The following is a 24,478-nucleotide window of genomic DNA, read 5'->3' on the forward strand; positions in this document are numbered from 1 at the left end:
GATTATGGTACAGTCCTACTCCCTGTTAAAACTAGTTCAGGTCTGTTATTTTACCACCCAACAGAGCATTGCAGACTTAACTGCCCTTCTTTCTACACCCATATCAGAACATGGAGGACTGCAAAATCTTTAAAGTCATGCCATATCTCACAATTTTTCAAGAGTGATTTAAACTAGCACCATATTTAAAACCACTTGGCTTTCATTTATTTCCCCCATGGTAATCTCTAACGCCACAACTTGACTGTTTGAATGTTATCCACCAACCAAAATTATTATCCACAATTATCAGGATCTCCTTCATAGTTACTACTCAATGTGGAATATTTAATTCAATTTCAAAAATAATTGAACAGTTTGCGATTAGCTAAGTCTTTAGGAAATCCTGTGAAAAAAATATGGGAATTTTTAGTTTTTCCCAATATAATGCTAAAATTGTGTATCATTTCATGAGCTGATTGAATCATTACACCATATTAACCTTCACTCAAAAAAACAAAGTATGAGACTGAGCCTTTTTTTTGTTTAACCTTTTTTGATCCACTTCGCCTGCAGGAACCCATATCCCAAAAGGCTTATTGACATATGAGGTTTGCATCACCTGCCAACTGTTCATGTCAGTGCCTTACCTTTAGGTCTACATCCAAATCTTTCTGTTCAACATAAAAAAAATAAAATAAAAAAAAAAACAAAAAAATTCTAAAGGGGGAACTGCTTAATGTAAGTAATAAACTCGACCCTGTCGTCCCTTCATGCCAGTTATACCCATTAAACCTGTTTGAGCAGTGGCCTGCCAAGCAACGCGCAGAGCAACATGGCTGGCCTGAGGCAGTGTGGAGGGCAGAAGGAGGGAATACGTGGTGTGAGAGCTCAGGGTCTGTGCTCCACATCTGTTCCTATATTAAAGGCATATGGGCCAGGCCGGGCCAAGCGCTCATGAGCATGCACGGGCCGACGTCCTGAGCCCAATCAGTCTTGATGGGGCTGATGTAATGGACCTACCCTGGCCTCCCCTGTCCTCTCCAGCACAGTGCAACCACACTGCAATCCCGCATAGGAGGGATGATAGCATGCCAACATGCTGTCAACACCTGCCCCTCAAGAACTAGTGGGATAAAGGGACACATGCAGAGGGAGAGACAGGATGGGGAAACACTGGGGCAGAAAGAGAAAAGAGCTGGGAAGCAAAAAACGGTGGGAGCACAGAAAGAAGAAATGTCATTATAGGAAGGTAAACCAGGAAAAACTATAATATGAGCTTAAAAGACTAATTCATTTTGAAAAATCCAGTAATTATAAAAGATTTTGATTTGCTTTGGATAATACCTGTATTGTAAGATTCAATTTCAAATTTATGGTAGACTCTGGACTAAGTATAGCTGACAATCACTTCCTTCTTTGGGAATCATGCCGCTTTTCATTTGCGTTGCAGAATGATGACATGCCCATCATATTGCACCAATAGGTGGTGATAACATTAATCATAAGCATGGCTAAACTTTACAAGAAGAAAATTATCCTGTTTGGTTTGACACTGCTTACTATTTCCTCCAATTTGTTTTTTCCTCCACACTGGTCCTCAAGCCAGTTCTCAACAGGTTCTATAGAAGAATTTTTGAGGCAGTTTTATACAGTTTAACAACACAATTTTTTTTATATTTTTCTCATTGGGCCTGCAAACAGATCCCTAATCTCACCTTCAACAATGTTTCAAATGTGGGGAAATATTGACTTTAAGCGCAACTCATTGCCTGTGCTCTACATAAACCTTGTGATTAGCAATATTGTACAAACAATGGGAAAGAGAGATTTAATTCAAAGATATTCCACTACTAATCAGACTTTGTTTCTATGTTATATTAGGCAGATCAAATACCAAACTGACTCTGTAGTTTAAATGTGGGACTACAAACATTACGGTCAATCAGTGGTCTGCATAATCTGACCTCTAGCTCAAAACAAAAGTTGTTTCCTCTGGCCCAGAACCTAGTTGTTTCTATGAAAGAAACAGCTTATTGGTTTGGTTTATATGATTTGGCAGATTTCAGATCAGTGAGGATGTTTTGTAAGAAAGCGAAGGGTTATCACCAATTTTCAGTAAATTTTTGTTTAAACTTTGCTTCAGGTTCTACAGATATAACAGATAGCATGTGTGAACTTTTGAAGAGTAAAAACTGAAATTAAATCAAGACTTTGTTCAACAAAGTTTTAGTTTAAGAAACATACACCATCAGAGTATTGCAGTTTTTATATTTTTGTTATATGTCGCTAGATTTTCACGTGGATTGTATAAAATGTCACATTACAGATGGAAAACTGTGGACATGATTTATCATAGTTTCTGTTCTTTTAAGTCTAAAAATATATTTATTTCAATAGGGTTTGTGTACTTTTGAGTGCCACTATATGTCATATTTTATATTGCTGTAACCTTTTTTATATCATATGTACCTTTTTATCAATGCACATATAAAAGTGTCACAAAATAAAGTCCAACTCAACCCATCACGTTATGAGTTTTTCCTAGCAGCAGATTTCCGCAGCTTGTTCTCGTCTTTTAAAAGAAAAGGTCAAGCAGAGGAGAGACTGTACAGTGTGTGCAGAAGAGTGCATGTGGTTGCAGAGCAATCCTGAGGAGCCTCCATGCTCTGTTCCAAGCATGTCAGAAAATTAGGAGTCTGTGGAACAACATGCCCCCCCTCCACATTTATCAGTGACACCGCCGCGCCTGGACCCGCACAATTGTGTTTTCATCTGCTCCCACAAACGACCATTCATCTTGGCTGTGGTGTAATAGAGAAGAAGTAAAAGGAAGGAAACAGGATCAAGGGGATCCTACGCTTTGGTGGACAGGTATGGTGGTGAGGAAAGGGTGGCCTGACTGGATGCCTGACTTGGATGATTGAGAGCCATCTAAGGGTGACGAGGGGCTTGTGTTCGACTTGGGTTCTCAAAAGGATAAGGTGTAGTCAGTCTGTGGTGACCTGGGAGCTTGTCACAGGGGATGTAATGAGGTCAGATTACAGGCTGGTCCGCAAACTGGCTGCAAAAGGTTGGCCCATAATCCCACAGCCATTAAAGCAATGCTTTGTTAAAAGTGGATAGAAGAGAGAAGGGAAAAAAAAAGAGATGGAAAGAATGAAGAAGAGGGGGGTGGTATATAAGAGGTGTGTGGGGGGGGGAACTCAATAACACTTGATTCGATATGAAAAGCCTCTTGTTGCCACCCAGGAGAAGCCAGGCTGGGAAGGATGTGAGAGGAGCCAGCCGAGAGACTCCTACAACCAGGAACAAGACATGCCTTGTTCCGGGTTTAAGGAGCAAACAGATTAAGATGAATTGATGCAAGCTCAGTGACTTTGGAGAATAGGAAAAAGAAAAAAAAAAAAAACACCCACGGATCAATAAAGCTTAGAGAGCAAGCGACTAAAGACAGAATCTCCGCTCACATTCACATTCAGTAGATAAAACTCAATGAAGTAAACTGTCTCCAATTTCATACGTCCCTATTTTGTAGGGCTTATATAAAAAAATAGGTTTTTATGTACAAACACTTACCAAATACGATAAAACAATAAGGTTTGGAGGAAATAAATGAAGTTTGCAGTCAGTTAAATAAAAAAAAATAAAAAATTTAAAAAAACGTGTTTCAATGTCAAGGAAAGGTAGGCTTAGATTTAAAAGCCGTTTTTGGACAGTTATTGATGTTTTTTTGTTTTTTGGGTTTTTTTTTTTATTAACAGTTTGGTTTGAAAATAACATATGCTTGCGCACACTGAGTGCACAACAGGTCACGAGGGCTTTAAAATGAAACATGTGTGGATCAGAAAATAACACCTAATGCTAGCAAGCTAGCACACATCCATGTCCCACAGAGCAGCGTGACAGATCAGTGCCTAAGCCGGCCTAGCGGGACCCGCGCCCTGATGTTTGCAGAGATCAGAGAGAATCATCTGGGTTAACATGGTAATTATACTGCAAAGCCCCGCTATCTCGTTCTGGATCTGAAACCGTTTTTCTTTTCTGTACTCGGTGATCTTGGGCCTCCAGTCAGGAGGAGCAGCAGTGATTTCCCGAGCTAATCTCCCAACAATCGTTTCATTGGTATCAACCCTAATGAAAGACAGCAAGCTGTGAGAGCATATGTTTGACTACATAAACAAATATGGATGTAAAACTTGGTGATAAAAGTGTTGTAATATTGACAGGTTTTAAAGAAGATTATTTTATAGCAAACCAAGTATGAACAAACGGAGCCTACTGAAATTTGAGCTTTGAGACACAGCTGAAATTTATGAACATTCTGAATTATAAAAGCTTTATAAAAAAAATATGGTTATAACAAAATGAAGTAATTTAAAACTTAAACCTTTTTGCAGGAAACCATTTGGCAAGTGACAAGTGAATAAGGCTGGCCAATACAGATGTGTGTTTCTCTGCAGTAGATTCTCACACATGTCAAGAGGCAAAAAGGCAGAGAATGTTTGAAACAGTGCTACTATCAAATTTTCTCACATTGGAGACCTATTATGTGTCACAACTTGAGGTCAGTGGCCCTAAATGACAACTTACTCATGTTGTCCATTTTCAAAATCAATTGAAAAATAGAGTCATCAACGTGGGCAGTAAAATGGAGGAGTACAACTACAGGTTGGCCGATTAGTCTGAAATGACAGAATCACGGTTTCCATTGTGCTATAAATGGGCTTTAACTGCCTTTTATTGGTTTACAAACAGAATTGACTGGCAGAATATTAAATATTTATTAATCTTTTGATAGAATAGTCTTGCATGGGCTGCCATCCCTTTTTCTTCTCTTCCACTTGTTAGACAATTTCTGAATGAATATTGTAAGACAATGTCTGAAACACAAGTTAGAAAGTTTTAAGCAGGTCATTTTGACTCACCAGCAGGGTTAAAAAAAATAAAACGGAGATAAGGTTGACATGAAAATTAAATGTTAACACAAACAAAGAAATAAATTCACTTTTCTTAGACTGACCAGTAGAAAGGCTAAAATCAATTCAAAAACTGAGATGAGCTAAAATGGAAAAAATGTGCCCAAATAAATAAACTTTTTTATTCTGACTTGTAGAAACACTAATGATTTTAAAAACGTTTGATCAAAAGAAGAAAATTAAAATAATCAATGAACCAGTCATTTAAGGTTCCGTTTGTGCAGAAATTTAACTTTTTTTTTTTCTAACAGGATGATGGGAAAAAGAGAAGTGTTTAGCTAAAACAGTTCAATAAATGTAATATACAATCAGACAGAACAATGTCCTTCAATTAAATTGTTTCATTACAGCAGAAACTCATTGATTTTGGTGGGTGTGCCGCAATGACAGCTATTTCCCAGTTTGTTTGTTTGTTTGTGTTTTTCTATATTTATTGTAATGTGGATTGCCTCTGTGACCGCAGGTGTGCCCTTTCACCCCACAGTCATTAGCCTTTGCAGAATGGGTCTCCGAACTGCAGTACGCTGGCGCAAAACACGTGCAGACAAAAAGAGAGACAGAGAGCAACAGAGAGAGCGGGAAGAGGAGGACGGCTCCAGGGCCAATTACAGCCCCAAGAAAACAAAGGGCCATATTTCAATGATTCCTCCAGCTGTGCTGTTTATGAGCTGTGTGCTTAGTCTCTGTGACCTTCACCTCCACACTTGCCCTCTCTGAGGAAAAACAAGCTAAAATTGCCTGATGCTCAATCTCTCATTTCCACTTTTTTTTTTTTTTTTTTGTATTTCCACTTTTTATTTACTGTGTTATTTATTTGCTTCAGGGCTCCTGTAATATGTGTTATTTCACTTTTTAAGGTAAAGCCCTTTTCGTGCCACCAGAGCACATTGCCATATTTGAAAAAGGCTTAGATGTTAAAACAGGGGAAAATATGGGTTAATCTAAGGCTTAATGGCGAGGTGCACACCGTATGTAACCTTTATAACTTTGCTTGTCAGTCAGACCTCCACCACAGCCACACATACACACCAGTGTACAGTCATTACAGACCTTATAAGCAGGCTCTGGGTATCAGTCACTGTGGCCCTTTGACAGGTCTAACCTTCCCAAGCGGCAGGATACACCATCTTCACTGCACTCCTATTGACCAAAGCAATAAGCCATTCTATATGGTGTATTAAAGTAATTTTCCACATGCTACCTCAGCACGATCCATTGTTCATGCAAGCTCTTGCTGACCATGAAGAGAGACTGAAGGGGGAAAAAAACATCAGTGCTGCCAGACTGAGATAGAACACCTTTCACAGTTTAACTAATTTAAGAAATAAACACGGATTTCTGTCCTAATAAGTGGAGATATACCTGGACTCTCGTGAACCTAGACTTTAGAAAACTGATTAAATGGGAAATAGTCACAGGCCGCAGCGTTTCTTTTTTTTTTTTTCCTCAATTTCTTAAATAAAAATTTTGCAAGTATTTCAATTTTCAGAGAACTTGCATTATAAATCCATGGATGTTTTATTTCTTTTGTGACTCCAATAGGATGTCACGAAACAAAGACATCTGAAGCGCAGCAGGCCTCAGATGAGGTCAGTTTTCATGAAGCAAAAATAAAAAAACTCTCTTTGGGGAGAGTTCCAAGGTGAAAATCATTGATAATCATAAAGACCAAAAAGGCTTACCTTACTCTTGCCAAAGAAGAAAAAAATAATAAAATAATAATAATATATTTTCCAAAACCTTTGGGAAATATATTCTGTGGACATTTTTGAATGTTGTTTGTCCAGTTACATCTGCCATAAAACTAAAACAGCTTATAATGATGAAACCAGGAATTCTGCTCTATATCAGAAGACCTGAAAGAGATTACACAGACATCAGTTCACTTCATAAATGCTTGCAGAATCCAAGTTGAACTGTTTTTAATGCTGCAGGACAGTGATCTGAGACCCCACAAGTCCACCTCATAATGGTTAAAAATGACTGTTTTGGAGAGGCCTACTCAAAGTTCTGACTTAAACCCAATCGAGATGCTGGGACATGAGTTGACACAAGCCGTTCGTTACTCATCCTCCGGTGCAGCTGAATAAAAATGATACTAAAAAGAGAAGTGGGCCAAACTTCCTCCAATGTGGTTGCAGTTTTACCCACCATTTTTGGTACAACCAGTTATTCGGTCTGTAAGGCAGCCATTTTTATAATAGGGTCATGTTCGTTTGAATGGCTCTTTCCCCCATGTTATTAAAATGACCAGACGCTTAAAAGGCTTTTAGATGCTTGGAACTATAACCCTGTGATCCTGTTTCATTTCAAAGTTTTAAATTCCATCTCCTAATTCCATCTCCTATTTCAATCTCTTTGAATTTCTTGACGAGAAAAGGAAGGCATTTTTTATTTTTTGCTGGGAAACATCGCGTGTGTAATATGCTGAGGTCATCTACGTAGCACGGTGTCTGCCCTTCCCAGCTCCTCGTGTCAGAGGTGGTGTTGGAACCGCTGTGTACCTCACCCTGGCCTCTGCTGAAATCAGCGCTGGTTCGGGACCATGTGACAAATGATTCCAATCTAGACTGAGCGCCCTTGACTTGACCCTGACCAGTGTAGACAATAAGGGCAAGCTCAGTCACTGGAAAAGATGTTCTGCGCTAATAAACCTGAGCGCAGACCAGGGCAACCAGCGAGCAGCGGCACAGCTTGGCTGGAGGTGGTGATGGAGGGGGTTTAGGGAGAGACGGAGGGAGGAGGATGGGCTGGGGAGTTCAGGTTCTGACCTCTCAGGTGCAGGTTGATAATGAGTCTCCCTGTTTGCTCTGTGAAAATGACCTCAGAGAGATGAAAGGAGCCAGAGCACAACAAAGAGCTCCATTCTTTGCTCTTCTGAAATGGGATCAGTCTTGAGGATCGCCTTATGAATGCACTTTTTTTCCATCGCTTTTAAAGGGCACTTAAGCCAAAATACAAACATGTAAAAGTAGTTGGGCTGGATGCTGCCGCAGAGGCCACTAACAAACCGCGCACGCCGCCCGTCAGACCCCACACATGCAGGCATACCAGCCAAGACCACAGATAAAAGCAAACACACATTCGAGCAGAAACATATGCATACACACCAATGATATTACAAATCCTGCTTGTGCCTCCCCTTGTCTCCCTAATAAACCCTATAAAATGAGTGTGCTCCTGCCAAGCATGGTGCCGTAAACATGCTACTCCAGAAAAGGTTCTGGGCATCCTGCTAGTTATGCTAATGAACCCCCTCCCACCCCTCTACTGTTTTTTCACTCTCTCCTTATCCTGCTGGCACAGCCTTCAGTCTTCCACTGCATACCACCCGACTGTCATCCCATGCCCCTGTTCTGCTGGCATCAGACAAGATAATACAGAGCAAAACGAAGATCCAAGAACCCTTGTATAGAAATATGGCAAGAGAATAATATGGTTGTTATTTCTTTGAACTCAAAACCAGGCCATTGTTTTTTTTAGGTTTTGTGTTCCAATTTGTAGCAAAAATATAGTACAAAATAGGGTTATCCAAAAAAAATTATTGCATGTGTGGATGGCCAATCATATTAAAACACAGCATTTTCAAAGTAGGGAAATGGAATGAAAAGTGAAAAGGTCATTTTAGAAAAGGCTTGATTTCAAGAAAGTAGGATATAATATAAAAGTTAGTTTATTTGGGTTGTTTAATTCAAAAAGGGAAAACTATACATGATGCAGTTTTATTACACACAGTTATATATTTCATCATTTATTTCTGGTAATTTTGACAAAAATAGCTAGTTAAAACAGATAATTAAAACTCAAGACTTAGTTTCTTAGAATGTCTTTTTATCTAAAATCCAGTAAAAATATGTTTTTAATACAGAAAAAGAGGCCTGCTGTATAAAGTATGTCCAAGTACAGCAAAGCATACTCTCTCTTTGATGGATCTACAGAGATGTTGTGCTATCGGCTCCGGCTCATCTGCATTATAGGCTGTGGTATCTTTAGTCTTCCTCTTGATAATATCCCATAGATCCTCTGTAGGGTTTAGGTTATAGTATAATTTATTTTGGCAGTGTGGACAGGTAGCAAGTCCTGCTGGAAAATTAAACCAATGATTTAATTAAGCTTGTCAGCAGAAAAAAGCAGGAATTGCTTTTAAATTTCCTTGTAGAAGGCTGCGCTGTCTTGAATTTTGTAAGATCTTGAACCAACATCAGGAGATGGCTTAGGACCTCAAATTATTCCTGACCATGGAAACCTCTCATTGGACCTCAGGTAATTTTAATTATATGCCTCTCCACTCTTTAATCAGAATCTGGAACTTTGATCTCCAAATAAAACGCAAAGTTTCATCTGTAAAGACGACTTCGGACCAGACCAGTTCCTCTTTAACATGCTTTAGACATCGACTCTGGTACAGAATGTCTTAACACAAGGAATGCAACTGGAGATGTCTGTGTATGATAGCCTTTGAAGCACTGACTGCATGTACAGTCCACACCTTTTGAGTCTCCCCAAAACTCTTGAGTATGCTTAAAATAACTTTCAATTTTATAAAGGAACTGAATATGGGCTTTTTTCATAAGTTGTAAGCAACGATCATTAAAATTTAACATGGGAAAAAGCTTGACATATGTTAATGTCAGTAACAAGTGTATAAAAAGTGAGTTTTACTAACTTTTTATTGGTATTGGAACTTATTGAGATGCATCTATGTTTAACTGAATTCTCCTGAGTTGTGCCTTATGGGCTTTGAGAGTAATTTGCGGTTAAAAAGTGAACACCAGACTTGGTGTAGCTCCAATGCTGGTTCAGAAGAGCCTATCAGCAGGTTCTTTGTCATGGGGACTTTAGGGAACTTAGTGGAACTTCGAACTGAGAGGTGGAAATGCTGGGCACAACAGGAATCACTGAATTCCGCTGAACTCTGCTGAGAGTCAATCTGGAAACTAGGATTATGTCCTCCATCCTTTGGCTCCTAAATACAAAAGCCACTTGCAACTGCTGCCCAGAGTTTTGTTTGTGTGAATCCATGTGTGAGTAGGTGGGTGAGGAGGCACATTTGTGCTTCCCAACAAATGCGTGTGTGCGTTTGTGTCTTCATGTATCTTCAAGGTCTTCTGCGCATGTTGCCTCGGTAAGTCGGGCCTCCGACATGTGGATTTGCGGCTCGACTGCAGAGGAGTTTATCACAGATAGTTACGTAAGAATGTGCTGGAGAAGGAACAAACCACGGACAGTCTACGCTGGCAGATGCTGAGCTTCGGCCTACACAAGTGCCCCCGCACTCCAGACTCGCACACTTCAGCCCCCACCAGGCCTCTCTAAGCTTATAAAGGGCAGCAGGGAAACACTGAAACGTAGGAGAGCTCAAATGAGCTTCCCTCGCCCTTCAGCCCCCTTAGCTCACTTTCATCTGCCAAACTTTTTACACAGTAAACACCACCGAGACTTACAGCATGCACAAATGTAAATGTTTTACATATGTTACAAAATAAAATTCAAAATATTAATTCTAAGTCTAATTAGCAGTGAACAAATGTGGACAAGGCATACGCTTACCGGTTCAAAAAATAAATATACATGTTAAATATATATGTTTTTCCAACAGGGTTTCCATAAATAAAATACATTTGCCGTTTCCTCTAGATACGGCCATACAAGTGAGCCATGTTATTCTCAAATTAGATCTGCAAGAACTGTGCAATTTGAGAACAAAATACATGCAAGACATGGATCTTTATACCAAAATACTGTTGGGGACAAGAACCTGATACTGAAAACCTAGGTACTGCTGTAAAACAAATACTAATACCTTAAGACAAACACAGCTTTGCAAAGCCAATTTGTAGAAAGCACCAATTAACCTAAATGCAGTAATGCTCCACTAAATTTACTGAATTTCTAAATATCTGCAGAATGTTGTAAGAGTCTTGTATTAGAGAGTTATCTATAAAGGGACCACTGAAATGTCTAAGACTTGTTTTCTATTCCAGCTGTGCATAAGAAGCAGCCCTTTAAGCAAACAAGTGACCTCAAGGTGAATGTGGCAAGACTCTGGATGGCGTAAACCCATCCAGGGATTCATCGACTGTAGACACGGTTAGCACCGTTTTCCATTGTCCGAAGCGATATCTCTGCATAAGTCCAACAATCAAGAAGCGTATTATAGCATACTAAAACATAGTATGAAGTTTGAATGAAGTGTGAACTCAATGACTTTCCAGGTATTAATCAAAAACCCTAAACAAATGGGCTTTTAATCTCGTTTACCTCTGACCTCATATTTGGTCTTCTTAAACATGCTTGCTCTGTTCCTTACACAGCTTGTTCCAAACTTTAAATAGTATAGCTGTCTTTCAACAGTTTTCTTCTTGCCAGTTTTACATGGAATCAAAATCTGTCCTGCTTATAACGTATATTTGTCCCGGTTACAGATCCTTCCACCTGACATTTAGATATCTGCTGGTGCTCTTGACGGCTTCCCATTTTTCCATCTACATCTGTTTTTAGTTTTAATGTATTCTTGTATTGGTTATCTCTTGTAGTGTGTTAAAAGGTGCTAACAAATAAAACAAATTATTATTATTATTATTATTATTATTATTAAAGCCGTGCCAGGCTTTTTAAGAGTCCAGTTTTTCTAATATACAAAATGTTCACTTTCTGAACATGTTGCGGATCTGTTGGTATGAATCTGCTGATGTTCAGGAAAAAGGGGCATGTCTCAGGAAGACCGTGTGTTTAAGAGCTGGGGGTGAATCTCTACATTGGTGTAGTGAATTGGAAATCAAGGTTTATAAGGGCACTGGCAAAAGGCTCTCCTCTGCCCTTTCAAGATAATGAAAAAATTGAAGCGGGAATTAAAATCTGACCACTGCAAAACTGAAAGTGCGTGGAGGGAGGAAGATGAATAACCTTGTCCACCGGTTTGCTGAATTCGGGGTATCAATGCCTCCTCAATTCACTTACTTTTCGTAATCATCAAGGTCAAAAGGCAATTTCTGCAACGGCAGAAATAAATAAAACAGGTTGAGAGCAAATTAAATCGAAAGGGGAACAAAGTCATGCCTCTGGCTAGTAACAGAAAAACAAGGGGTAGAAAATCTCACATGAAAGCTAATTTCAGATAACATCAAGCTTTGCTATTTGACTAATTAGAATACACTTTACTCCTTATACTAAAAATGCCTTTAGCGATTTAAACATTATGTGTAAAAGATTTTTGTTATGCAAAGCATTATTTTCCACATCCGTGACGGCATCCAAAAGCTGTTGATAGTGAATATGGTTAATCCAATTGTTTGTAATTATTGCATTCCATTAAAAAAGACCTTATAATGGTCGTTTTATTTTTCAGCAGAGGTTTAACTATGTCAAATAAAGGCCACAACGCAACCCTTTAGTGAGACGTAAAATGTTTTTCTTGTTTTACCAAGGGCCTATTAATGTCTGTGTGAGCACCAGAGTGCGGTCCGACTGTGTTTCCTGCTCATCCGTGCAGTGGCTCCATAGCAACCTTACACACCATCCGACTGTCTGTCACATCACTACATAAAGCGTAGTGATGTGGAGACTCCTGTCTAGAGACCTTTACAACAAACGCCTTATTCAACAACCGGGTCTATCAGCAACAAAAGTTAAATACTAGAGTTGATTTGTTGCCAACAATAAACGGTTTTTGCTCTATCTCACTGAAACTAGGCTTAAAGCCCTGGACTAGTTTGCACTGAACTATTCCACACCTACTGAACACTCTTACATGGACAATCCCAGCTCCCAGTTTCAACCTTGTGCCCCGTCTCCATATTCGCTGCTCCATCTTTCGAACACTTATTTTACAGGCTCCCCAGATCACAATCACTGGCAAGTGCGATAATCTGCAAAACAGAACTGCTCATCGCTGGTCTCGAATCCCATCTATCCTCTGCCCAGAACATCTCCCTCCTCGTCAACAGCCAGTCAGTCCATTTCCTACAGTGTGAAACCTTGGAGTCATCTTTAACTCCTCCCTCTCCTTCCAATCCCAGATCAATACCATCGCCGGGGCATTATTCCTCCACCTACGCAACATTACCTGTTCCCATCTTTCTCTCTCACTCTTCTCTTCAAATACTTACTCACACCATCATAACCTCAATTCTCCCTCACGATGAAATAGATCCCAAACTTTCAAGCTTCCCGTTTCCTCCTCATTAGGCAAAAAATTTATAATTTTTCTTATAAAACTCCATTTGTTTGCTGTCCATTGCCGACAAGAAGAATGCTACTTTTTAGAAAAGTATCTTCACCTGACAGCATGGCCTGTCCCTGCCTCCAGTATCCCTGAATCTGCTCTCTTAGAAAACGACAGAATTATTAGTTGAACAAATTTGATCATATAATAGATTTATTCCTCAAAAAAAAAAAATGCCTGAACAGGTGATAATAGTTTATTAATGTTTAGTTCTACTGAGAAAACGCAAGTACACAAGAGAAAGAGTGATGATATGGATTAGGTCAATATTTTTCACAATGATACATTTTGGGAGGCGCACCTCTACAGTACAAGGCGTGTGTGAAACAATGGGTGTCATAACTGTCCTGTGCAGCATATTCATCACCGCTCCCCGTGTAATCAATCTGCTTCTCCCCTTGCAAACATCTCTTCCAAACCTGCGTTAAACGAGGGACCATCTTTCACCGTGGCACAAAAGGTTGGCTTCCAGGATGGTGATGTCTCCCTCATCTTTGCAGCAGTGTGGAGGAAGCGGTGCAAAACAACTTCCTCTGAATGTTTCCATTGACAGCCTGATTAAGTGGGGCGATGTTAGCGAGTTTTATGCAGTGGCCGAAAGCATGTGTCTGCGTTTACGTTTAAATTTAAAGTTAAAATTAAAATGTCTGAAATTACAGTCTGTGTATGTAAACTAGTATTTGATTGAAAAACAGAAGGCTTATGCTTTCTGGCATATTTCATCATTGCGGAATTTTGACAAGATGCGTCAGGATGACAACTGGGAAACAAGTTTAGAACCCTGCATTTGTCATCAAGATGCTTAAGTTTCTTCACGTTTACAGAAAGAAACACAAATATATCTTTGAGGGATTTATGTAATAAACAAAAAGTAGCACGTAACTGGGAGAAAAAGTCCATGTGATTTGTAAAATCTTTAAAAAAAAAATTATGAAAAGAAAAATTGGAAAAGTGTGGTGTCCTTTTATATCAAGCTTCTATTTAATCAACCCTTTGTAGAACCTACTGATACAAAACTGATTTTGTATCAGTTTTGTGATACAAAATCTCAATAAAACACTGACATTTCTACCGTGTTTCCCCGAAAGTAAGACAGTGTCTTACTTTCTTTTTATCCCCAAAAGCCCCACTATGTCTGACTTTCAGGGTATGTTTTATATTGGAAAAAAATTGTCGAATTTTTAGTTTTAACCATAAAATTAACATTTATTAACAACCTGAACAGTATTGTATTCACCACAAAACAGTTTTATAAAAGGAAGTGCAGGGGACGGCGCGGTGACGTATGGAGAGGGGGATAGTGCGGACGTGGGCAGGAGGCGGCGCGCAGCTAGATGAGAGGGAGGCGGCAATACCCCCGTGTTTCCCCGAAAGTAAGACATATGTCTTATATTAGCCGACCCCCCTGAAACTCCCGATACGTCTTACAATCGGGGGTGTCTTACTATCGGGGAAACATGGTAGCTGTGATGTGACAGAGTGAAAAATTGTACGAGGTATGGATACTTTTTCAAGGCAATGTAGAAAAGTTGTCCATGTGCTTTGCCAAAATTATTTTATAGATAAGAACTGGGAGAAGTCAACAGTATCTCTGTTATTCTACTTTGTATTATCATACTGCAGCAATTATTCAAATCTATGATTGTCCTTAGAGAAGCGGTGCAATCATGGCTGAAAATCAATTTCAGGGACATCAGGAAAAATCAAAAAAGCTTCCTCAGTGCCAACAGGGCCAAGGGCTTGTGCAAGAGAAGAGAGACGTTTTTTTTTTTTTTTTCATCATCGTTTCGCTTTTTCTTCTTGCTGAGGGTAATCAGCCAACAACAGCAGAGACCGCGCTGCTAGTCAGAGCCAGATCCTCATTCTGTTTGGAGCTGCAAGTGATGTGGAGCCAGGTAGCATCCAATTAGTGCTTAGTGCAACTTAATGCGAAGTGCTGGCACTCAGCTCGCTGAATCTAACTAGTTGTCATAGAATTTCCATGCTTCCTCTGTCAAATTCCTGAACATTTGCTGATTTGCTTTGCCTTCTCACCGCACCATGAAGTTGAAATGAGACGTTTCCATCGATGCTGCGCCTTGTACGGCCATTTTCTGCTAAAGCAGATTGGCCTGATTACTGATGAGACAGCAGGCATGTCAGAGAAGACTGCTTGATGCTTACTTACAAGTGTATTGCCTAAAAACTGCATTTACTCATTTGACACGGAGCAATTTGTTATGGCACAGATTCTGTTGCTAGGAAAAAAGTGTTAAGATAATTTAATCTTTAAGGGTCCTCTATTACTTTTTCGCACTGAACGTTGCGTTTCAATGCTGAAAGGAGTCCCGGCTCCATAAGGTAGTCTTTTTCTGTCAAATGAGATCTCATCCAATGTTTTATTCTCACAAAACCGTGTTGGTCGGCAAAACTCGCAATCAAATGCTTGAAATCTTACAAATAAAGTCATGGTGGATACTTGTACCTGTATTTCAGCACCTTCTCACTTTCTTTGCAACTTCTCTTGCTTTTTCCCCTACTTCCTGACACAGTATGCGGCTGTGACGAGGCTGTTCAAAGGCTACTTCCAGCAGCAATCAGACAATTGTGTTTTGGTAATGTCATGGAACGTCTGTTTAAACAGCAGCCTCCTTCTTGCTTTTCTCCCAGCGTCAGGGTTCAGTGGGAGCTCAGCCCACTTCTTTTGGGCAAGAGTATTTACAGAGACTTCACAGTAAAAGGGTGGAAAAGTCATCCCTTTGTGTTTCTTTCTTCAGTGATGTCCTCTCTTTGAGCTTTGCTTCAGTTTTAGTGACCCACATGAATATGGAAGATAAATAGGAGTCATCTTCTGAGCTCACGCCAAACTCTACAAGGGAGTCCTTTCAACCATAAAATCGTCTTTGCAGGGAGAACATAGACGAATTTGGATGAGTTAGCAGCACTTTTATGTTTAGGAAATTTTCCTGACCTTTGTTTTATGTTCTTGGCCATAAAGATCAGGTGAAATGCTATCATAACAGAAAAAAAAAATGGGGGTCTATTATCTCCCATAATTCCTCAGGACATCTTTCATCATTCATCCATTGCTCAGGCTACCTGGCGCTGATCTCAGAACACCCACATAGACCTGAGATCTAGAGATTTCTTTTTATTGCCTTGTCTTGGTTATTTGTCCTTCTGTCCTTCTGACTATTTGGCTCCAGAACCATTGTACAGAGCACATATGCACACAAAATATGCACAAACAATGATCAGGGACTAAAGCTGCTGCTCCCAAAGCTTCTTGTGCATGAGGTATTAACTCAGACACAGCTTGATTTGTGTATTGGTTGCTCTTACTCAACTCAAACAATTGCTTTTATAGTGTGTGCTCAGTATAAAGGGATAAATACATTCCATCCAAATAGGACATATTCATGATGAAATTAGCTCGACAAAATAACACCATAGATGGAAATTCTGTGAAAAGACTGATGACAGAAAGTAAATCTGAAGACAAAAGCTGAAATCCTTTGAAAGAGTTTTGGCAGCATCTCTGTGTGTACTCATATGTGATATGAATTTTGCAGGTCATGGCTTGCCTGCACAATTTCCACTGTACAGTCAGTGTCTCACAACAGTATACATACACCTCCAGTTTTTTGTTTTGTGTTGTTTTTTTCTCCACATTTTGTCATGTTATAAACAAAAAGCTGCATGCACTTTGTTGGGATTTCATCTGGTCGACAAATAGAAAGTAGTGCATGACAATGAAATGAAAAAGATGCATAGAAAAACACAAGTAGAAATCTGAAAATGCAACACATTACAAATTTTGATTTAATTAGTATACAGTCTTTTGGGGTATATCACCAACAGGTTGTTGTGTATAGAGATTGAATTGTTGTTCAAGTAGCTTCAATTAATTCAGTTTGGATGGAGAGAATTTATGGACATCAATTTTCATGTCTTGCTACACATTTCTGTTTAGGATTTCATTTTAAAATGTGGACATGCTTTCTAATTACAGCTCTCTAGCTGTATGGTTAGTGAATTATTCCTGCTGAAAATCCATTTGTCAATCAACCTGATCAGCTTCCTTGCTGCCACCCTCAAGATTTAAGGTTTAATTATGTCTTCAGGGTGATGAAGAATGTTAGATTTAAACTTACTCTCATCTGAGCAGAGTACCTTCTTGCACATTTGTAGAGTCCCCGGCAAAGTTGTCCTGCGGGCAGATTCTCCCTCCAGCGGTTGATCTGTAGAGATGCTCAAATCTTGAGATTTTGTTTTCTAACTCTAATCCAGCCTGAAACTTCTTCGTCTTTTAATCTGGTATGTTTGGTTTTCATTTGAGGTCAACTATTTAATTTATGTTCTCCAAAAAACATCTGACACCTTTCCAGAACATCTGTCCTTAAACTAAGACTGAATAACACACAGTTGGAGTCTGTTAGAAAATGCATGGTATTTTGCGATAGAGTAAATGACGGTGAATAGAAGTACATACCACACTTTCTCTTTGGAAAATATTTTTGAAAATCATTATTTTCTTTCCACACACCACCTTATGTTGGTCTATCACATACAATTTTAGTAAAACATCAAAGTATGGGGTTGTAGTGTGACAAAATGTTAAAAATTTCAAGGGCAATGAGTACTTTTGCAAGTAGTTTTATTCAGTTTAGTCATTTTAAGAAAGTTGTTCTCTCCAGGCTAGCTAGTTAGTATTTAGATAGATTATTATCATTTCTGTTCATTAAAAAATTACTGTAATTTGAAATATCAACATACATGAAAATTGTTCTCTTTTGGAAGTGTGAACTACAGCAAAAAAACAAAAAAATCAATAAGTGCATATGAATTCTGCCATTTTCTTTTGCAACTCTTACTTGTCCTGCAATTTACTTCATGTTTGGTGCCATAATTCACTTTTATGTTGAAAATAAAAGAGCGGTACAGAAGAGAGAATATTAGTCAACACTTTGAAGGCGACCCTCTGAGAAATATCTCTTTTCTGCAGTGACTGTGTGTGATGATCTGCTGTAGTAATCTGCTGGTTTCAGAGTCATGCCCTTTACTGTCCCTCTGCTATTTAACCACCAGACATACACAGTTTGATAAATGTTTGGTCTGACCTTCCAAATTTGTTTTCCTTCCTCTTTACTGAGATTTTATTTCCCTTGGACAGACCAGACAGAGACTGTGTGTGTTGCTACTATGTGTGTAAGAATATCCCTGTCTGTACATGCCTGCTTGTTCATCTGCTGGCAAAAAAAGAAGAAGAAAAAAAAAAAACAGTCCATAAACAGTCACATAAAATCTAGTCTTGCATTATTGGCAATTACTTAAAGCTTTGGTTATATAATAATAATAATAAAAAACTGAGATAGGAAAAGAAAACTCAAACACTACTTGAACCAGGATTCCAACCGTCCCCTGACCATCTATCTCACAGGCTACAACCTGGAAAGAGTTAAAGTCGCCATAGGCCAGAGCAGAGTCAACATCTTGCACGGCTTGCTGGCCGACTGAGCCAGATCGATATCTGCAAATAATAAATTGGCTCCCCAGAGGGGCCGCACTAAACCTTCAGCAATGCTGCCCTGGAAAAGTCCACAATTGGTGTGTGTGAGACTCAATAAGCCAGGTGAATGACTGTGCCGGGGCACATCTTTAGCACTCCATAATAGAAAATTAATGGTGCTCAAATCTGTGCTGAGGGCACCCTGAGGGTTACCTAATAGGCCTTGTTAGGTCTGTCATCTCTCCCTGAGTGCCCTAAAATATTGCATGCAAACACAAGTAGCCAAGAAGAAAGGGAAGCTTGGATGTTCATTTTGTGTACAGGTAGTGTGAAAGAAGTTAGATTGTTCACAACAAAAACAATACAAAGAACAACAAGGAGAGGTAAAGACAGCTGTCCTTAGTTCTGCTTGCATTGTAGACGTCAGAGCTTGAGTTAAACTTAAATATAAAGCTTAAATATATTTAAGTTACTGCTAAAACAACTTGCAATTTAATTAAGTTGTCCCCTTTTGTAGATTAGCAGAACACTAAATCAGAGGCATTTGTTTAGAATTGATCTTCCCTATATATTTTAATACAGATGGGTAGGTATTACATGTAATCCAATATGTACATTGCTAATTGCAACTTATTTTAAAATGTAATTTACATTCCTAAATAGTACACAAATTTTATTAATTGGTGCAGCTGGTGAATCTGAATTTAGTATTATTATAGCAGGTATAGGCAGTGGCTGTATAGATTGAAGGTTAATCATACAAGCTAAGGGTTGCAGAGGAGGTTGTCATATTAAGAAACTGTCCTATCAATCAATCTTTCATATGAACTTAAACGCAATCACTTCATCTCATATGTTTAACTCCTAGTATTAAACTTAATAAACACAAATTACATTAACTCTCAGTCACATGGCAGCTTATTCACCTCTTCCTACAAGATTAATTACAAAAGTTGGGCATGCATAAAAAAAGCAAATATGAGCCAATGCATGGGCTCATATTTCAACACCCCTCAAGAGCTCAACTAATCAGTAATTTGTCGCCACTTTGCCATTCCACACACAGTCGTGGTCATTCAAGGTTTTCCCATCCTCATTTACTTATGCAAAAAAGACCAAAGGCAGTGTGATTTCTGGGGAGGAGTTTCTTGCTGCATCTCTCCTCCCATAACGCTCAAGTCTGGACTCTAACAAACTATACGCTGCACTGACTCTGAACTTACCCACATGCTGCCACGATGCCATCCTGAAATGCAAACGGAGAGCGTCATTCTCCATGGGCCATTAGAGCTGCTTTCAGAGACGATGGAAGATTCTGGAGCACAGAGCCAGCTATAGAAAACATAAATTCCCATTGAGGTGAAGAAAACACAATATCTTTAAATTGTTCAGCTGTTAAGTTAGTATACTCCATCAGTCTGGCAAAAATCCCACAGACAGGTACAACTCTAGCAGCTCCGCTCAGCGCAGATGAAGAAAGAACAACACAAACAACACAGGGAACAAGAAAGAAAACAGCTTTATGGTGCCGAGCTGTGTTGATCTGATGTTTTAAACTCCCTGTGTGGATGTCTATCTGTCTCTGTGTGTTCATGCCAGTGCCACAAAAGGGGGAAAAAAAACTCGAAACAGCCTATGAGAAGAAAAGAAAGCCTGGTTCCTCATCATGCGCTTGTTAGCTTGTCCAATCTATGGCAATCAGCACGGTCCCAAGGGTTGAAAGACACGAGAAGCTGGGGAAAGGGAAGCCGGGGCTGAGGAAAAGATCAATACTGCACTGTGAAACAAGAAGTGTGGGCTATTTACTCTCCATTGATCTGATGATGCTGAAGAAACACCTTACTCTGCTATTAAATTGAGGGTATAAGTCTACTGTGGAGGGTTCTTTTTCTTCCGCTCTGTCCCTGTCTATCTCTTTTTCTTCACCTCAGGGTCACGAATGTACTATAAACATCCACAAACGAACAAAAATGGATTGTTTTGGCCAGAGAAAGTAATTAATCTGCTTTAAAATGTCATGGGAACAGGCGCCAACGGCCTGTCCTCAGTTTACCTTAGAGCAACAAGAGAATCACAGCACAGGACAGACTACAAAGAGAGGCATTGAAAAGCAAAACTAATCAACAACAAGGTAAAGTTTGAAAGATCTGCACAAGAGAGCAGAGAGCATTATCGGTAGTAAAAATACATACTGAATTTTCTGTTAGTTCTGCAATGATCAACAAAAACATGTCACCAGTAAAAGGAGAGTAGTTATTTTTTTTTTCTTGAAATTTTAATATTTTATTAAATTAGAAAACTGAACAAATTCCGAGTAATTAGTTCAAGTGGACAACTGGGTCTGTGCTTTTGCGTTTTGGGTGGAGGAAGTATGTTTTTGGCATTTTTTAAATTATTATTAGTCATTTTCATCCTTGAAATACTAAAATACTAAACATGATTTATGTCGCATCACAGCACATATTTTTTTATTCAGTCTTCAGTCATCTATCCTCCCATTCATTTTTTGTATGTGCTTTTTCAGACTTGATGTTCAAGCATCATGTAATAGAGATGCACAGATGAAAGAGAAAAATCATCCTACACTACATTCATACAGTGAAACAAGGTGGTGGCTGTATCGTACTATGGGGATGCTATTCTTCAAAGCTCCAAGAGTTGATGGGAAGATGGATCAAGCTAAGGCTAGAGTAATCTGGGGGTGAAAAACATTTTTGAGGATGCAATACACTTGAAACCGGATGAGGATTCACCTTCCAGTGGGCAATCACTCTATATAGCCAAAGAGCCCCCATGACATCAGCGTTTCCCTCCTTAAACTCCTCCTGACTACTGCTGGGACCCAAGTGGGTTAAAGTGCAGTGAAATCTTGCCTCAATAGTTACAACAGCAGCAACCTCAGATCACAGCACTGGCCCCACAGGACTGTACAGTGGACATGATTGGTGAATCATTTCATCTTCTTTTTTTCTTACCCTAAAGTGCCGATCACATTCTGAACCTGGACTCAGAATCCATGACCTTCTTCTATTGCTACAGAGTCCTGTATTGATGCTCCTTTGCAAGTTCAACTTGGCCAAAGGAATAAACCTTGATCCTGATTTATTTAGAACTCTTAAGAAGGAACCTTATAACTACAGAATCTCCATGATAGCCGTCGACATCCCATGCTGACTGGCTGTAAATGACCAGTACTTGTATAATGTGTTGAGTCCAGAGGACTACAAAGCGCTGTACCCTGCATCCATCCATTCACGCGCTGATGGTGGCAAGCTATTGGGTTGCAGCCACAGTTTGAGAGAGGCGAGGCTGCCGTGCCCTGGCACCGCCAGGCGCTTTTACCACCAGCAGCAGGAAAGGCAGGTGAAGAGTCTTGCCCAAGGACACAAAGACGGAGACAGAGGGCAACCCACTGAGACGGAGCAGCACATAGTACAGCTAAGTAGCATGTGCAGCTAATGGCAGTGGTTGGGCTCTGCCATTATCAATACAGGATCTTTATGAAAAATTAATGCAACACTCGACGTAAATAAATCTTGTGACATAACAGAAGTTTATCGAAACAATGCCACAGCAAATGCACGTCAACAAAATATTAGAATGTGACCATTTTTTTTGGGTGGTGACTTATTTTGGGCCAGGCAGTGTATATTTGTGTATAGTAGGCCCCACAATCTGTCCACAGTTCTCCAACATGAACTCAGCGACAGAAGTGCTAAGTTTTGGTGTGAAAATCTTTTTCCCTCCATTTCTTTGTTTGCTTTTTTTTTTTTACCTCCTGCTCAGAGAAGAAGCCGTATTGACTGTGTGGCTGTATTACAACAAGCAGTCTCTAATGACTCCCTGAAGACCTCTCTATCCCTGCTGCCCGCCCTCCGTCTCTCCCACTCTCTGTGTCCCACTACGTACATCTCTTCTTCTCTGCCTGCTCTTCAGGCTCCAGTTCAGCAGCTAATTAACCCTCTCTAATAGCGTAGATTACATTAGCTTTGAGCGGCTCGCACCCTCCACCGGACTCACACTGCCACACAATGAACCCAGCCTTGCTTTACAAATCTCCCTCCTTCACCAGAGCACAATTATGAATTCAAACAACTTCTTATCCACACTCACTCATCCAGCGACAGAGGCCCTCCTCTGCAACCGCCCCATTCCTCCCCTGCCACCCATCTCCAAGGCCTTCATACTAAAAGTAATGAGCGAGCTAAAGAGAGGAGACCACACAACAAGACGGGCATGAAGGGGGAGAGGGATATTGAGAGGAGGGGGCACTCCTACTGGGTAAATCAGCGGTCACTAAAGGTGTTTCATTGAGTGAGCCCACAGAAGCCCTGTGATAACCCTCCATTTCAACGTTCCCATTCAGAGCAAAATGGAATCTTAATTACCATGAACAGAAAGAGGAAGAAGGGGAATACCAGGACCAAATGGAGCTTCACACCTCAAGTGGTCAAAGAGAGGAATTAGACACCAAGAATGAATGACTTAAGCCAATATTTTACTTCTCTACAATAAAATTAATAGAAATTTTATAAAAGTTTTATGAAGAATTAGAAAAACGTCTACCATGGCAAAACACTTAATTTTGTTTTATTGCACCTTGCATGTTAAAGAGTTTCTGTTGTGCTGCAAGGCAAGCTGCCATCCAAGGTCTGTCTGTCTAGATCAACTTCACTGTTGCTGCTGAATGAACGCATCACATCATCATCATGCTGCCACCACCATGTCTCACCATTGGGACAGTATCAATTTTTTATCTAATCAGACCACCTTTTTAGACGTTTGTCGTTTGTCCAACATAACTTATCGCACGCACTTCTTATGAATTCCTTTTAAAAATAGCTTTCTTATGGCCTCCCACCATAAAAGCCACAGTTATGGAGTCCAGGAAAAAATACTGGTGGTGTTGAGATGTTTGCTCACATGATCTATGGGTTTCCACAACTTACCATTAACCTTTTGGCTGAAGTTCCCCAGTCTTCTTTTCATTCTTGGATCATGGCTTAAACATTGTCCTGTGGGATGTGTGTCCAGGTATGCACACATGCTTCAGCTAAACACCCTATACTGTCACACACCCAACCAAATAAATCCTTTTTGTAAAACTGTTTTGATAACCATGTTTACTGTAGTCTTCCTAACACACTACAATATGTCGCTTTATATATAAAAGAAATAGCCATTTTTCTTAAGCTTTATGTGTATTTTTTAGTTTGCCCATTGATTATAGGGAAGACAAGATCAGGAAGGTTGAATCTGTCTAATAGTACTTTGTGGTAATTTATGATAATGAGATGAGGTCAACAAGTGGGTCAAATAGGGGTAGGAAAAAAAAGAAATCTATTCTAACAATAAGTTGGTACATTTGTACTGAAAGAACATTCTCTTGTTTCTTTGTCCGAGCAAGTAATTTCCCTTCTGTCCCTCTTCTGTAAGGCTTGCCATAGCAGGATTTTCTACAGCACGGAGCACTCTTCTTTCTATTTCAATAGGACAGCTCATTTGCTAGACTCCCAGCTTAAACTGCTGACTGGGTTTTTCAAGGCTGTGTACTTTGTGAACGTGTGTGTTAGTGTTTAAAACCATGCATGTGTATGTGTGTGCTAAGGGAGAGAAAATACAGAGCTTCATAAAAGAAAGGTAGAAAAATGGAAGGAACGAGTGAGAGAGAGAGAGGAGGAGAACACACTGTATCATTAAAGTACTCAGAGATCATTAGATATATAAGGGCTCTGCTATGCAAGGTCAGGGCTGCTGTGTTTTTCTAGGTCATCAGAGAAACAGTAAAACCAGTTTAATCAGCCTCTT

At 39.7% G+C, this 24,478-nt stretch overlaps 1 protein-coding gene across 4 annotated transcripts in view; it reads right to left on the bottom strand.

The window, feature by feature from the left end:
• LOC103470459 (uncharacterized) overlaps positions 1-24,478 on the bottom strand; it is a 368,190-nt gene that overhangs the window by 251,925 nt on the left and 91,787 nt on the right. Inside the window, exon 1 of one of the 4 annotated variants that reach the window (XM_081610591.1) lies at positions 19,894-20,885. The exons of the other annotated variants lie outside the window; for them this stretch is intronic. The gene's annotated coding sequence lies outside the window, so the exon portion shown is untranslated. Of the gene's footprint in view, positions 1-19,893; positions 20,886-24,478 lie in introns of those variants that run through there. 4 annotated transcript variants of the gene reach the window in all.

Source organism: Poecilia reticulata, chromosome 9 (assembly GCF_904066995.2).
Source record: "Poecilia reticulata chromosome 9, P_reticulata-male-v2, whole genome shotgun sequence".
Lineage (NCBI taxonomy): Eukaryota > Metazoa > Chordata > Actinopteri > Cyprinodontiformes > Poeciliidae > Poecilia > Poecilia reticulata.